General features: G+C 28.6%; 1 pseudogene; it reads left to right on the forward strand.

The window, feature by feature from the left end:
- The first annotated feature begins 325 nt into the window (after window positions 1-325).
- Window positions 326-4,291, forward strand: LOC111311207 (mitogen-activated protein kinase kinase kinase 3-like; annotated as a pseudogene).
- The last annotated feature ends 13,088 nt before the right edge of the window (window positions 4,292-17,379 follow it).

Here is a 17,379-nt window from a genome sequence, read left to right on the forward strand (position 1 = left end):
ATAGTCCACCAATCTCTTTGATTTCATTTGAGTAATATTGATTTCATTTCACAAAAACCAAATAAGGAAAAAAATGAAAAGGATTTTAATCAACTAGTCACTAGAAGAACCCTTCTGATCTTTTTCTAACTCGCTATCATCCACACCACAGGCAGACACACACCCGTACAAACACCGTCATGCACGCGGCATCACATAAATGTTAACCATACTATAAATTAATGAGAAGACTGACAACCAGAAATTCACAATTCACTCTAAAGTTCTTTTTCTATGCTTTGGTCATTCTTCTGATAAATATTTCTTTCTCCCAGGCTCCCACAGTGCCATCTTGGTAACAAGGAACTCTCACAAACCACACCAACAAAGTTTAACCAAACTTATTATATGGAGGACAGCAGTACGAGGAAAGCTTCAATAACAAGAAAAAACAATAAACATAACATAGAGAAGCCAAAAGGCTTCCATGAAGCTGGCCCACTTACTCGAAAATCTCTAAGAAACTGTTATTATACGGAAGCTTATCCAGTGTTTTGGGATTCTGATTCTGATTTAGGAAGTAAAAGTGTAAAACTACTGAGAAAAAGCCTATCCATTGCCACAGCCTTCAGCTTCATGTAGGTCATCTAACAGGGTTTCAAAGTTTTGGCTCAGAAAGGGTGTCAGTTTCAAGTTCCAGCTTATATGAGTCTTCTGATATTGATGACATTGATGGAGATTTCAGTTCCTTCAGGTGTGTAGCTTATATTTTCAAGTTTCATAAATTTTGTTTTTTAACTTGTTTGATCTTCTGTTCTCTTTTGGAATTTGGTAATAAAGATATGATAATAAGTCTATGATAGAAAGTGGTTGAGAACATGCTATTCAATTCTTTTTCTATTTAGTGATAAATGAAAACAAGAAAGCGAAACGAAGAATGAATTTTGCATACATGTTATATTCTCCCCTAAATTTCCACCCAATACTGGTTTGATTTTCGCAAAACTTAACCAGCTTTGTTTTATCTTCTTTGACAATTCTTTGATTCACTAATCAAGCATGAATCCCTCCATCGAATTTATTGTGTTCAAATTTGAACTCCATCTTCTGATTTCAATCCATTTGGTCGAAAATGGTGGGAAAATGAGGAGCTTGGATTTAGATTTCAACAAACATTTGGAAATATGGATTCAATATGGCGTCACAAATTGAATCAAAAGTAAGGTAGAGTGGAAATAATTCACCCTCATACTTAAAAATAACAGGCTTTTGCTTTCTCTCATGCGAAAATTTACACACTTTCATCATAGCATACTACAAACGAAAAAAAAAATGACTTCTATCCAAACTGTACATCTAACATTCAAAAACCTAGCTGCAGAAATGAGCAGGTTATCATTCTCAAAACTTCTTATAATAATGCAAATTTAGGAGGAAGCTTAGTGCTTGAAACCTTAAACTCATGAGCAGCCAAGAAGGGCTTACAGGTTATCTGTTTTCACCCTGCGGTCGTTGACATCCATTAAAGTAGGCTACCTGCAGCCCCTATAAAAAGCAATCTTGGTTTAGTTGCAATAATGGTGTGCCAGTTGAAACACCAACTTGAGTTTATTGCGAAAAGTAGAGTGCAATCCCAAATGTTTTTTCATTGAACTACCGTTCCGCAATGACAAAATGACAAAAATGCTACATCGTGATTGCAGAATATTCAAAGGACATAACCGCAACTTATGGTCAAAAAGTTTAAATTCTGGATCAAAAGCTTCGAGTATGCATCTATCACCCCGATGTCTGCCACCATGGCATGCAGGTTTAGAGTACCCAACAGAGAAGCATCCATGTTATCCTCTTCCCCTTCCGCCTGACTTCCCTAGTAGACCTTCAAAGAGTTCTCCATCTAAATGGAAGAAGGGAAAGCTTCTAGGAAGAGGGACATTTGGACATGTTTATGCTGTATTTAACAGGTAAATTGTTAGATTTCAGTTCCTTTTCATATGGATTTAACAATATTTTTGTGCAAAAAGTTTGAAAGAATAAGGAAGAAGCTGCACTTATATATGCTATATACTACTGCCAACAGTGAAAATGGAACAATGTGTGCCATGAAGGAAGTTAAGCTCACTACTGATGATCAAACCTCAAAAGAATGTCTCAAGCAACTGAACCGGTTTTGTCTGATTTCACTGATACATAGCATTCTGAACAATTTTCCAAAATTTCATTATTAACCAATTAACAATTTAAATGATCATCAATTACAGAATACAGATGAATGAACATACTCTTCATGACACTGCACAGTCATAAACATCTCTTTCTACATGGCAATATTTGCGTTAATTGATTGTAGTATTTTCTTCTTATATAAACAGGAGATAGCCTTGCTTAGTGAGTTATCACATCCAAATATTGTCCAATATTATGGAAGTGAACTGGTAGGCTTGGAAATCCTTAAATCTTCCTGTATGATTTCCTTTATGTTTTACATTAACGACTATAAAACAATGTTAAATGCGTTTCTTTAAGTTGAATTGTAACTTCAACATACATTTTGAAGAAGAAATACTTTTTTTTTTTTAAATTATAGAAGGTGATCAGAAGTTCAATAGTAAATTGAAAAGATCCAAAATCAATTTATGCAGGGAGCAGAAAAGCTTTCAATTTATTTGGAATATGTTTCTGGGGGTTCAATCCAAAAATTGCTTGGTGAATATGGCTCTTTCAAGGAAACTGTTATTCGAAGTTACACAAGGCAGATACTTTGTGGGTTAGCTTACTTACATGGAAGGAATACAGTACACAGGTATTTAACTGTTACTGTAATCCAATAAAATGCTTGCCAATAGTTGAATTTTACCAGTAATAGCATCATGGAACTCAAGAGAAAACTATTTCACATGCCAGGGACATCAAAGGCGCTAACATACTAGTAGGTCCCAATGGTGAAATTAAGCTTGTTGATTTTGGCATGGCTAAACATGTATGTATTATATTTATTCATTCCCTCTCCATTAATGTTGTGTTTACTTAGGGGAAGATGTCTGATAAATTTTTCTTCTAAATGCAGATGACGACATGTTCTTCAATGCTTTCTTTTAAAGGAAGCCCATATTGGATGGTACCAGAGGTACCAATTCCACATCTATAGTATACTCTTTTCTTTCTTTTTAGTTTCTTCTGTGTTCTTTAATTTAAGCTCCGATGGATTAGCTTAACATACATTAATCTTGCCAGGTTATTATGACTAAGACTCCTGGCTATAGCCTAGCAGTCGACATTTGGAGCTTAGGGTGTACAATACTCGAGATGGTAACATCAAAACCTCCCTGGAGCCAGTATGAGGGGGTATGATATCTCATAAGTAGTGCATAGCTGATCTTTCATAATGTCAGCAATGTTTTCCAATCTAATTTTGTTTTGTCTTTTTAACCAGGCAGCAGCTATATTTAAGTTAGCAAACAGCCACGATTTTCCTGAAATACCTGATGGCCTTTCCGAGGATGCATAGAATTTCATAAAACTTTGCTTACAAAGGGATCCAACTGCACACCCTACACCAGTGCAGCTGCTACAGCATCCCTTTGTCCAAGACCAGTCTATGGTGGAAGCAGCAAAAATCAATTTGGTTGATGAAGCATTCACTAGTTTACATGGAAGACAATGTATGGTATAACTTCCAGGGATGCTCGGGCATCCTTCCCGGAATTTCATTTTTATTTTACTATAAATAGTATTCCTGCATTAGCGGCTTTGTGTACTTTGAATATGTAAAAAGGCTGTCCAATTTTAATTTTTTCTTTGCTTGTTATGCCAATCAGGATAGACTTAATCCATGAACTCCACAGATATCCCAGTATGTATTTCCTTCTTCCTCCCTTCTATAAATCAAGTTGCGATGTTGGACCTTGAAGAATCCAAATATAGTATGCGGGAGCATGATTCAAGCCGCCATTTAGATTAAATTGGTTAAATCCAAGCATCAACCAATTAAAAAACTCAGAAACGAAAAAATTGCATTTCAAAAAGAGGAAAAATATGTAAAAATGAGAGAACTCTAATAATATACATGGATGGAAAAAATTCTCCAAGTTCACTAGCGCAGCAAAAAAGAAACTCACTATCTAATTAAGAACCAATATTAAACAAAACCCAGAAACAAAAAGAACACGAGAGAAAACTCAAAAAAAAACTTTTTTCTTTCTTAATTTCTCTCTATCTCTTACTAGCTTGTATTCAGCTTCACAACACACTCTTCACTTGGCACCTCTCGACTTAATCTTTGGCACACATCGACAAACCTTGCAAATGGCCAAAGACATCTCTATTTATAATCATGTTTGCCGCTAATACCAAGAACAAATTCTAATTGGCTTTTAAAACTCCTTGGTCAACAATGGTGGATTTGAGACACAATTTCAATCGACTAATTTGACAAGCCAACCAACAATGATTGCTTGTTCACATTTGTTTAGAATTCTCTAGCCAATTCTTAACAAATCATATTTATAAATCAAATCTTCTATACATGCTATTTCTTAATTCTAGATGCATATCTCTTTCCTTCATCTACTCTTATACCATCTCATTTCACCAGATAATATAGAAAGAGAAGAAAACTTGATATTTTTTTAATTAATATATCAATGCCATCTTCAAGCCAATAAATGGCTCTCAAATTTCTTCCGATTGCACTTACCTCCTCTCTAATCGTTAGCAAAATCTTTCTGACTTATTGAACAAATTGTGATGGTAGTTATTTCCATTTTCTCCGTATATAAGATTTACTTATTACAGTAGTAATTTTGTTCGGTTCGAAACAATAAATATGATAACGTAAAAGCAATATATCACAATAAACTCATAGTAAATAAACAATAATCAATAATCAATAATGCGAGAATATAAAGTACACCAAAATTTATACAAAAAATCCTCCAGTGTAAAGAGAAAAAATTATAGACCACCAAAAAAAAATTTACTATCAAATAATTTATATACAAAATTTTCATCTAACTAAAACTAGAGCTACACATATCAAGCCCCTAGAACGAGACTCAACATAGCCATATTATCTTGAAGTGAAACTCCAAAGTAATATGAAGCCTTCATTCTTATTCATTTTAAACTTCTTCAATAAATTGATGATAAATTTTTATATATTCAAATACAAACTAATAAAAATACAAAATTATTTCATAACATCTCACTAGCCAACAATATCTCTAATGCCTAAGTAATCTTTTCAATTTGATCTTCTAGTTTCTCACAAAACTAACTAAACTTATCATTGACTCATCTGTAAAGAGAAAAAAAAAGAACATGAGCAAACTACGATTCAGCAAATATAATATCACACACCTTACCAAATCAAGTATCGTTTTCATACATACATATAGATAATTCAAAACATTTATCAAATCATAATATCAAAACATTTCAAAAATTATCATTATGTTAAACATTTCGTAGATCATAAATCAATATCAAAACACGTCAATTCATAAATCATTGCAAAATATGATGCCATTCAAATATCGTAATCAAACCAAATCATCGATCAATCTTTAAAAATCATTATGAATCATCATTAGCATTCATTTATTGTTAGCTACGGTTACTACTATAACCTATGATATTGGTCATACCAATAATTTTATCCTCATGATCATTGTTAATTATTATAACCCTATTAGCCAAAGCCTTTCACTAACTACTATAACCTGCTAGCAGGACTATATGATCGTGGCTATAAACAACTATTTTTGTCCGAGTTATGTGACTCATTACTCAATTATGAATTTCATCGAGATCTTTGGGCCTCGGGAGCCCAAAGTATGACTTTTATTTTGTTTGGGCTTTAGGCCCAATATGATTAATTGGATACAAGCTTTGGCCCAACTAATATCTTATCATCATCATCATCATCATCATCATCATTATTATTATTGTTTATTCATTTTTCTTTCCTTTCTTACTTTTATTTGCATGTTGTTCTTTAAACAAGAAAATTGAAAAAAGAAAAGGATAGTAAATCAGTAGATTTTTGGGATTTCAAGTAGGAATCAAGTGAAAAAAAAAAGGTTTTCTAAAAGATTTTATGCATAAATGGGAAACTAGAATTGCACAACCATTGACCCCAATTGATGGTAATAAGATCCCAAAATTTGAACATGAATTTAATATGAAAATCCCTAAAAGTCTTGTCAAAAAGGCTATAAATCAAATGAAAATTCACATGCAAAAGATGGAAAGAAAAAAAAAAAAAAGAGGGTTTTTTTGGACATTTAAGTTTTTTAATTGATTTAGGTTTTTTGGGGTTTTGTTCCTTAATCTGTTTTTGGGATTTGGGGCTTTGCTTGGGTTTTTAGGCTTATTCAAGCATTTGTGGGCAGAGGTTCAAGTTTTCTAGTGTTTCAAGATCTTTATGGGTTTTAAGAGTTTTTTAGTCATAATATCCAACAAGAGGTTGAAGATTTCGATGTCGGCGTCTAAACGTTTTGTCGATTTCTAGAAAAGCGTTGTTGTTTTCTAGGCTTTATTCAATTGTTCAAGCTAGCTTATGTTTGTAGAGAAAGAGAGAGACATAGCATAAAGTGGTTTAGAGAAAGAATAGTTCTTGCATTTTGAGAGAAAAAGAAAAAGCAATTTGGGGTTTTTGTTTGTACTTAAAACAATGTCATTTTTGGTGATTATTGAAAACTAAGATCCGCACCTTTATCGGATTATGACCCAACCCGTGGCACTATTCGACCCAAACTCGATCCTATCTACTGCATTAAGCCGAGCCTTACAGGAGCCCAGTTACGCCATAGCTGCTCTTCCCTCTTGTATGTGTAGTCGAGCTATGCCTTAGTCACTTAGTCGAGCCGATCTCAGTTTTTTTTTAATTATTTTTTACTATTTATTTATTTCATTTATTTCATGTTTTATTCTATTTCTTATATTTTATTTATTTAACTAATTTATTTATTTATTTATTGATCTAATATTTAAAATGTGTTTTTTATATAAAAAGTATAATAAATAAAAGCCTTACCAATGTATTGGAACGCTAACATTTTTTTAATTATTTTTTACTATTTTATTTATTTTATTTATTTCATGTTTTATTCTATTTCTTATATTTTATTTATTTAACTAATTTATTTATTTATTTATTGATCTGATATTTAAAATGTGTTTTTTATATAAAAAGTATAATAAATAAAAACCTTACTAATGTATTGGAATGCTAACGTTTTTCAAAGAAAAATAAGGTTTTATCAACATATTAAAAAATCCTACAATTATATTTATTTCAAAAGAATTATAAATTAAAGCCTTCCCAATGTATTACAGGGCTAACATTTTTTCAAAGAAAAAAATACACGACAATAAATTTGGTCATTAATGGCGCATAAAATAATGTCACTAAATATTTGTTTTTCATCACCTTATATTTCTATGACAAAAAATTAAATGTCATGACAATCGTTACGTTTGCACCTTCGATAAAGATCTAATATGATGATAGCAAAATATCATCACCTATTGTGAATCTACCATGACAAGAAAATAAAACGTCACCCTATGTTTTTTTTTTTGTGACGTTAGTTTTCGTTAGCTATTTATGAAAAAAAAAAAAGCATTGAAGGCTATATTTCTCACAAAAAAAAAAAGAGAAAATCTGATATGTTAATGATAAAAGGTAAATCGTTGCAATATTAGTGACAAAATTATCATCACCAATGATTCTAAGATAATGTCTACTATGACAATAAAATTAAACATCACATTATGCGTTAATTTTTGTGACGTTAGTTTTCATCAGCTATTTATAAATAAAAACGTTATTAAAGGCTATAATCGTCACAAAATAAATGATAAAATCTTATACATTAGTGACAAAAAGTAAATCACCACAATATTTGTGACATAATTATCATCACGAATGATTATAAGATAATATCATACGTGACAATAAAATCAAACAACACCTTATGCTTTTTTTATATGACGTTAATTTTCGTAAGCTATTTATAAAGAAGAACATCATTGAAGGTTATAATTATCACAAAATAAATGATAAAATCTAATATATTAATGAAAAAAGGTAAATCATCATAGTATTGGTAACATAATTATCATCACAAATGATTGTAAAATAGCGTCAAAGGTGACAATAAAATCAAACATCACATTATGCTTTTGTTTGTGACATTAGTTTTCATTAGCTATTTATGAAAAAAAATGTCATTAAAGGCTACAAACGTCACAAAATAAATGATTAAATTTGATATATTAGTGGCAAAAGATAAATTATCAAAGTACTAGTGACATAATTAACATTATTAAATCCTATATATAAAAACATTTTTGTGGAATAATCTAATGTAGTGTTCTTGTAAATCTACCAAATATTTAAATTGATTTTTAAATGCATTATATTCTTTAAAGTTTTCCCTAAAATTATATAGAAATAATATTGTTTAAAAAATAAAAAGTCATAACTATGAAATAAGTAGTCATCAAAATCCTATCTTCAAGCTCTCAATCCAAATCTTGTGTCGAGAGTGATTATGTTGATAATGAGTTTGTGTTACTTGAAGCTATAATAAATAAATAATAGCAAATATCAAAACAAACTACAATACCTATCTTCAAGCTCTCAATCCAAATCTTGTGTCAAGAGTGATTGTGTTGATGATGAGTTTATGTTACTTGAAGCTATAATAAATAAATAATAGCAAATATCAAAACAAACTACAATACACATAGCACTTCATCCACTATAGCATCAACAATTTTAGGTTCAATTCCTCTTTTAGTAGGAATTGATTGTAACTCCACTAATTTTTCCTAGCATTTAATTGAAATCTTGGTAACTCAAAAAACCATACTACAATAATAAAATTATAACTCTTAATTTGAAATTTTTAACATAAGCTACTTGAGCTTCAGGTGTTGACCATCCTTTATTCTTTTAGTAGTGAGTTACCTTAAAAAATTCCATCTTATTAGGTTTTTCATCATCCTTGCACTACAAAATTGTACATATAATAAACTTGTACATCATTTATTCTTTGGCATATGATGCTGTGCTCTATATACCACCTCTTTTAAGGCAAGATTTCATACGGCATATATGGCAATGATCACAAGGTGACAAAAAGAGCTCATGTCCCAAAAATGGGAGAGTAAGACACATTAAACAATACTATAGATGAGATGAAAATCTACGAGTATAACTGAAAGAAATTAAATAATTTCATTCAAGATGATAGAACCATTGTCAAATAGGATATTGGCCAACCATGGTCGGAATAAAAGACCATAAGGATCTATGATGCAGTATAATTGCCGACCCTAAAGTTAATGATAAAAAAAACTAAAATTTCTCCATGAATACAGCTCAAATGTGAAGCTTAGTTCTAGGTGAAACCGAATGTTCCACAACTACTGAAACACCAAAAATTTCAAAAGCAATCTAACTTGCACCAGCGCATCAAAAACTAGTATAGATTCTTATTTACATTCACAATCTTGCTCTTATATCAAGCTAGTAAAATGAATATAGATCCTAACAATGAGCTTACAAATTCATCATGCATACATGCATGCATGGATCCAATATTTGAGAGTGAGGAGAGCACGAGAGCATGCTGAAATATTAAGTATCATGTGTGATACATCTCAGTTTTGCTCTGAACATTAATTGTTTTAACACCAGTGAATTGTTGAAAATTGGGATTGTCTATCCTATACAAGTTCAATTTCTGGTCTACCCTAAAACATAATTAAGTTCATTGATTGGGATATATTAATTAATCAACTTGATAGTAATGAAAGAATTTTCAAAATAGACAAAAAGAGCATAATAAAAATTTTATGCAAATCATCAAATCCCATAAACAGGGATAGCAGTAACTAGAGGAAAAAAATTATCAATTCAAAATAATCAGTATTTGACAATCACTATTTCATACCATATGGTAGATGAGTCAAGAGTAATACCGAAAAAATAACCCTTTGATTTTAACAAAGATGATACATTACTTAGAAGTCCCTTTGCTTTCTCTTTAGTTTCAAATATTAAGTTCAAGTAAAAGCATAGAAATGCCTTTTAGATTCATCATATTTGTCCTAAGGCCAAATCAAAACTTAATGTTTAGAACTTAAACTAAATAAAAAATACTTGCAAATGTTGCAAGCAACAGACAAGGTTAGCCTGAATGGCCTTTTCCTACAACTGGGTTTCCAAATTATCTTTCCAAAAGTAATACATGGTCAAGGGCAGGAGAAGAGGAAAGAAATTAAGTTGAATCAACATTTTTAAAAATAAAAGGCTAAACCGAACATTTTTTAACAAAATACTAAAAAATTAGATAAGGTTGGGCAACACTTTTTTTCTTCTTTTGACAAAAAAAATAAATTACAGAATATTTTTATGCCATCCAGAAACAAAGTATAAACACAAATGCCTTAGATGGCACCAATAACATCATTCAAATATCAAAAACATAAAATAAAAATTCAGCTTTTAGCAAACCAATAATGATTTGATCAAGTATTCTATTATAAACAAGTTTTACTACTGAAAATACCACAGAAACATCATTTCCATCTTTACCAGCAAAATGAAATATATTTTGCTATTAAGATGAGGAAAAATACATTCTCAATTTACGTTGGCATACACATAGCAGCAAAATTTGTATTAAAATTGCTGAAACACATTCAGGATAAAGAAAAAAAAGTAGGAATAATTGTAACACTGACAAAAATAATTTCAACAAAAGCCCAAATTGCACAATGAAATTTCATTGAAGCATTTTAGCAAACACAAGGCAAATATTGCCTTGTGTGCAAAAAAACACTGGTTTTATTGCTAGAGAAAATTCCCTGCAGAACTTACATAAGCACACCATTTTCAAATTCTCTACACACTACCTACTTAATGTTATACATGCTAGACATATATTATATACATAATAATAAGGCATTTTCAATAACAAGCCACACCGTATGCACAAACATAAAACCAAATTGGATTGAAGGGATCAAATACTAAAACTCTTCCTACATCCAACGTTAAAGCAAAATCATACTTTTAGCTTTTACTTATAAGTGATTTTATCATCAAGAAATTAATCAAACAAAAGATAAGAAAAATTGATGATTTAGGCAAATAAATAAATAAATAGGGCTTAAAAAAAACACATCTATGAATTTCACAATCATTCGAATCTTAAAAATCTCATCATCTCAATGAAAATAAGAGGCAAAGGCACAAAAAAAAAATCAGAAACGAAAACAAAAGAGAGTTTAAAAACCTAACTATGGTCGACAATGGCTTGAAAAGAGTAGAAGAGAGCATTAACTATCAAGGACAGCAAAAGAGGGCAGAATAGAGTATTAACCGGGTGTTTGGCATGCCGTTTATTCACAATGAGTTAGTATGAGTTTTAGAGGGAATGTGAAAAACCTAATAAAAAAATATAAAATGGTGTAGTTTAGGAGTTTAGGGAAACTTGAATTAAAATTATTTTTTATATAAAAGTTATAATTTATGGTTCAAGAGTCATATGCCAAGGAAATATTTGATTTCTTAAAATTTTTTATATAAAAGTTACAATTTGTCGTATTTGATTTTAAGAAAGTATTTGATTTCCTTTCATTTCTTAAAAGTTTTATATGTTAAGGAAGCATTTGATTTCTTTCTAGTCTTAAAAAACATTAGCTTAGTAATTAATTGAACGATCAAATCTACATTCAATTCAACCTATGATCCCATTATTACAACCTTGCTAGTAGCAATAAGAATTCTAATAAATAGTCAATTATCATCTTATATACACTGGTGTGTTGAAGTTTAAAAATTTCACTTACGATAAATTTTTTATGTTAATGTTACCTAAATAAATTATACATTATAAAATTATATGAACTTGTTTATTGACAATATTTAATCTCAATAGCATCAATGTCTAAGTAGGGATGTTAATAGGTAAGATATAAAATGAGTGGAGTATCATCCATTTTTAAAGGCAATGCCTCGTTGGAGCTTAAGGGGCCATGACCCCTAAAAATATTTTGAAAAACTTTTTATACATATATATTTAAAAATAATTTCTTACTTTAAAAATTTTCTTTTAACAAAATTTTTAAATTTTAAAAATTTCTTTTAAAATTATAAACAAAATGTATATTTTAAAATTTTTATTATATGTGATATTTAATTCATTTTTTTAATTATAAAATAAATGAATAAATAAATTATGCTCAATAAAAAAATTATATTCTTAAATAGGTATAATAATAGGCATATATAAGTTAAGTCAAATCATCACTTATAAATTATATATTAATTTGAACTTATTAGTGATGGATAAATAATGTCACCTAAAATCCAAAATATCACAAAAAAAATCCCATCAAATTAATTTGACGGCAAAAGTTTATCACATTTATATTATCGTTATATAATACCAAATGTGATAAAATTATAATGTCATTAATAGTTAACTAAAGTATTCAATTTGTGACAAAAATTAATAACGTCACATTAAATTTATCACAGATAAAATTTTAAATTGGTGACAAAATTATAATGTCACCTAAAATAAAAAATGTCATAAAAAATTTTTCCATCAAATAAATTTGGCAGTAAAAGTTTGTGACATTTAAGTTATCATCATATAACGTTATATATTGATGTGATGAAATTGTAATGTCATTAATAATTAACTAAAGTATTCAATTTGTGACAAAAATTAATAACACTACCTAAAATCTATCAAAAAAAATTCATCATAGATAAAATTTTAAATTAATGACAAAATTATAACATTGATTAAAATACAAAACGTCTCAAAAAAAATTTTTCTCCAAATAAAATTGACAGTAAAAATTTGTGACATTTATGTTATCATTATATAATACCATAACATAAAAGTGAAGAAATTGCAATGTCATTAATAGTTAATTAAAGTATCCCATTTGTGACAACAATTGATAATGTCACCTAAAATCTATTAGAAAAAATTCATCACAGATAAAATTTTAAATTAGTGACAAAATTTAAATGTCACCTAAAACAAAATGTCAAAAAAAATTTCCCACCAATTAAATTTGGTGGTAAATTGTGACATTTATATTATCGTCATATATCACCATACATTGATGTGACTAAATTGCAATGTCATTAATAGTTAACTAAAGTGTTCAATTTATGACAAAAATTAATAACGTCACCTAAAATTTATCAAAAAAAATTCATCATAGATAAAATTTTAAATTGGTGACAAAATTATAATGTCACCTAAAATAAAAAAACGATACAAACATATATTTGGCGACAAGATTTTTGTGACGTTATCATGTGACGATTTTATATATCATCATATAAAATATCAAAATAATATAAAAGGGTGATGAAGTATATTTTTGTCACCTATTACATACTTTGCGTGACAAAATATAATGTGTCACTTAGCAAAAGCATCACAAATTGCAAGATTTATTGTAATAATAAGGTTTTATCAATGTATTAGAAAACCTTATAATTTTCAAAGATAAATTTTTTAAAAATATTTATAAATAAACAAAATTTTCTATTTTATTCTATATGAAATCCTACCAACAAAATAGAGGATATTTTGTTTACTATAAACCCATTTTATAAATATTTGTTCCTAGACACAAAATTAAATGAATCTAACGATGGAGCCTCTTCAAAGTGTGATAAATAGTATCCTTAATACTCCTAAAGTAAAAAAATATTCCTAAATTAGTACCAACGTATTGAAGTAATTTAAGAAAATTTTCCAATATTAAATTATTTGGCAAAATTTAAATATCTCTATAGGCTTAGATAAATTGAAGTCAAACTAGTATCATCTTTTGGATGGGTGTTGTGAGGGTGTTATAACATTCCTCATGCATAATTACACTTCCAAACCTAAAATCTGGTTCGTAGATTTGAATCTACTATTTAAAAAAACCTAATTCAATCTTGAGACTTTTATTTACTTAGAACAAATTCTATCTGGTGGTCAATCACACCTAAACAAAAAAAGAATGATGACGACTCTTAAAATCTATGTTTAGTGGTAGGTCCACGAATATATACGTTATGACAATGGTTATGCTAGCTATTATAACCCATTAGTTAGGGTCATAGAACTAGTTTTAGTGTTGATGATCCCACTTTCCAATGATGTAAAAACGTAGCTATCATAAAATCTTTCCTTAAACATAAATCATTTTCTCATTTCATTCGTAAGAATAATCCATCATTTAGATTGCAAAAACATAAAATAATCATATGTTTGATCCTATTTTCATATATCAAAAATAAAAAATAAAACATTTACTTATTTAGAAACATACATATATACATAAGTTTAAAAACAAGCCAAATGTTGTCATAATGTATCGGTCCGGCAATTCGATCATTAGACATAAAAATTTAAGATCATGAAAATATAGGGAGCTACCAATTTTTTTTGAAGTGTGATTGGTTACCCAAAAATTTTATCTTTTAATAAAACAGGTTTAAAGTTTATTAAAAAAATAATTTTGGTCTACGAAAATAAATTGGGTTCGGAAGTCAATTATATGTGGGGAATGATTAGCAGCCCAATAATGCCCACAAAATTAATACCAATTAATAATGCTTTATTTGTAATCCTAGATAAAAAAAAAAATTATATGAAATTTAATTATAATTCCATTTGTTTTTAAGAAATGAAATTAGTTTTAGAAAAATCTTTATTTAGGAATATTATGAAAATCTTCAAATTAAAGAAATACCTTTAAAATCCCCAACACAAAGGCAAAATTTGAAGATAATTTTTTCGTTTAAGATTTATCATAATATTCCCTAAAAAATAATAAAATAACACTAATTATAAATGATAATTATTGATGACTCTTCAATATCTAGGCAGAGTACTAATAATTATATTTCATAAAAATATTATTTTAATTTTATTTTTTCAAAACTAAAAATTTTTTAAGGAAATTTTTAATGCAGCAAAAAATAAATAATAATATAATTAATATTAAACATCAACAAACATATATATAAATTATAAATTTACACATTATTTTAAAAACTTATTTATATGCAGATGATGATAAAAATACAAATTTAAGAATTGGATTTTCAAATATAAAAAGACCACTTAGACTTTCTAACATCTATGCAGAGTTTGTGTGTGACTTTTTATATTTAAAATTTCATCCCATTATTTTTATTGTTTTATTTTTATATTTGTTATTTTAACAAAATAAATTTATTTTGAGTTACGAAAATGTATGAAAATTCTTAATCACATAAAATTTCCTAAATACACTAACATCTAGGTAGCATTCAGGAATAGATTATTTCATAAAAGGTTTTCATGCAAATTCTTAAAAATTTAAACGAGTTTGGGGTTTTGGGTATGTTTGGATTTAAATTTTAAGAATTTATGAACCTTTCTAAAAATCTGCAACATCTAAATAGACTTTTGAAGTAAACTCATTTTTATAATTCTTCTAAAAAATAAATTTTTTATATTCTTATATATTTTGTATACATTTCTTATTTATTTAAAATTATTATTATTATTATTATTATTATTATTATTATTATTATGCATAAATTTAGAGTGCATGAAAAATAAAATATACCAAACATAGATTAAAGCATGAAATATTAAATTAAAACAAGCACAGGAATCCAAACAATAAGGAAATTAACACTGCATAAAATTAAATTTGTAATTAAATTTAAAAAATATGAAAAATTGCGTAGGTATAGTTAAAATTAAACATAAATGGAAATAAACTTTATTGGGAATAAGCTTTAAGCCTTATATTTTAAAATTTTTACTTATTATAAAATTCTAACTAGAATGAACTTTATGGACTTATTCCTTTTTAGACTAAACAAAAATAGGGTAGGGAAAAATATTCAATGTAAGATCCTTTCAATAATGCCCCCCCATGTCATGAATTTGGATATTTGCATGATGTTATGCAATAACCTTACAATAATGGTCCCAAACTATGACTTTTGATACTTACATGAAAGGCATAAGGAAAAGTCTAAATTCATAGCCAAATAGGGAACAAAGCTAACCTTTAGGCATGTCCAGGTATTACTTCCATTTTGTTTAATTTTTACATGAAAACAAAAGTGTAAATAAAATAAATTATATCATCATCATCTTCATCATCATCAATAATAATAATAATAATAATAATTTATGACATACAAAATTAAATTACATAAAATTAATTTAAGCATAAAAATTTAAACATTAAATAGATTATAATGCATAAGATTCCAATTTTAATTAAGTAAAAAATAAAATAAGCATGAACATGTATTATAAAAAGCATGCGTGACATCTATGAAGAAAAAAGTCACTTTCTGCCCCATGCCTTGAAGTTCTCTCGCGTCAATGAATGAAAAAATAAAAAACAAATTAATCTTTTTAGACATCTACTCTATCCATGCTACTTTTCATTTTATGTTAGATTAGACGATACAAGGAATAGGAAAAAGGGGAAAGGCTGACAATGCATGACCCATCTAAAGCCTATCCCCTATTATTAATTTGCAAAAAAAAATTTTAAAAGCTTCTAGTCTTAGACCCATGGTTTGGTTTAAAAAGGGAGCTCCCTCTACAGCCTCAAACCCAGAAGAAGATAAGCTACCACATATAAAATTCCAAGATGATATTTTTAATAGAAACTTGGTTTGGTTTCTTTTACTGCATCCTCAAAGGTCAATGATTTTTGTTTTATGCCTTCATAAAGTTTTTCTTTATCAAAACCAAGAATTGGAAAACCAGGAAAAATATATTATAAACCAAAAATTTGTAAGCCTTTATGTGTAATAAGAAGGCATAGTTGATCCCATGATGAGTATTCTTTTCCCTTCTTTGTTGTTTCTTTCTTTTTGAACAGAAAACCCCTAAACCAATCCCATGAACATGTATCATGATGTAGAAACCATGAACAGTATGAAACGAAGGAATACAAATTTTGTTTCCAGCTTCATGAAAAACATGGCAAGGGTTAAAAAAATTTTTTGTAAACAACCCATGCACACAAAACAAACATAATGCTGAATAAACCACAAGAATGCAACACGTAGTGCATAAACCATGAACATCAACTTTGAAAATGGTATGAAACTGATAAAGAAACCGTAAGAATGCAGCACATGATGTATAAACCTTGAATTCTAGGTCTGAAAATGGAAAAAAACTGGTGAAAAAAAAACATAAGAATGCAACATGTGATGCGAAAACCATGAACACTAGGTTTGAAAATGGTACGAAGAAGATGATGAAAACATAAGAATGTGGCCTGTGATACAGAAACCATGAACACCAGATTTGAAAATGGTAGGAAACTGGTGCA

The sequence above is a fragment of the Durio zibethinus genome, chromosome 1 (assembly GCF_047325235.1).
Source record: "Durio zibethinus cultivar Kanyao isolate XHJ-2024 chromosome 1, ASM4732523v1, whole genome shotgun sequence".
In the NCBI taxonomy this organism is placed as follows: domain Eukaryota; kingdom Viridiplantae; phylum Streptophyta; class Magnoliopsida; order Malvales; family Malvaceae; genus Durio; species Durio zibethinus.